Raw genomic sequence first — 794 nt, forward strand, 5'->3', positions numbered from 1 at the left:
TTCGACACAGTTCTGCGAATCAAGGCACTGATGGTTGATTATAAAAAGCGCTGGGATAGCAAAATGTCTTCCTCGAAGATGGAGGTTTGGATGAAACCAGAAGAGTACAACTCAAGCACCGTTATCAGGAAACTATGATGGTAGAGCAAGAGTTTCGAGTCGCGTAGAGTCGTCCACAAGTACTCGTGCCGTTTTTCTTTGTGATGTACATCAGTCTACATATTGATCGAAGCTCCAAACTACTGTCTCAGTTTGTTCTATCATTTGTCGCTAATCACCATGAAAGCACTTCTTAATCTTGGCCCCACTGAAGATCGTCCTCACAAGTGCACAACAGATAACAAGCTTGACACTCTGGAGGTGGCGCCGGACGTACGGACGGACAGAAACCTTATCATGCACGTCACAAGCAGTCGACGCTGCAGAAGTGACTGGGTCGAGCTCGTTGGCTCAAAACGGAGGGACGTGATTCCTTATACCCGCTGTTCAAATCTACGAGGAGGGGCTGATGATATGGTCTAGAGTCTGAGGAAAGATTTTGAAGAACAAGGTTTTCGTTATGCTATAAGAATTAAATAAAGACTTGATTGGCGATGTGTATACGTTATGCTCCTGTACCTGCAGGTCCTGCACGCTTGGCCACTCGACGATCGATCAACCTGTGGCGAGCCGGCCATTGACCTATCGGATTACGCATCTCAGCTAGCTTGAAATGTTTGTAAGCAGGGCCTCATGCTGAACTGCTAAGACTAACTAGCTCGTGTGTGATTCTCGTCGCGTTCAATCCACATTTT

This window comes from Fusarium oxysporum, genomic scaffold (assembly GCF_000149955.1).
Source record: "Fusarium oxysporum f. sp. lycopersici 4287 supercont2.52 genomic scaffold, whole genome shotgun sequence".
Lineage (NCBI taxonomy): Eukaryota > Fungi > Ascomycota > Sordariomycetes > Hypocreales > Nectriaceae > Fusarium > Fusarium oxysporum.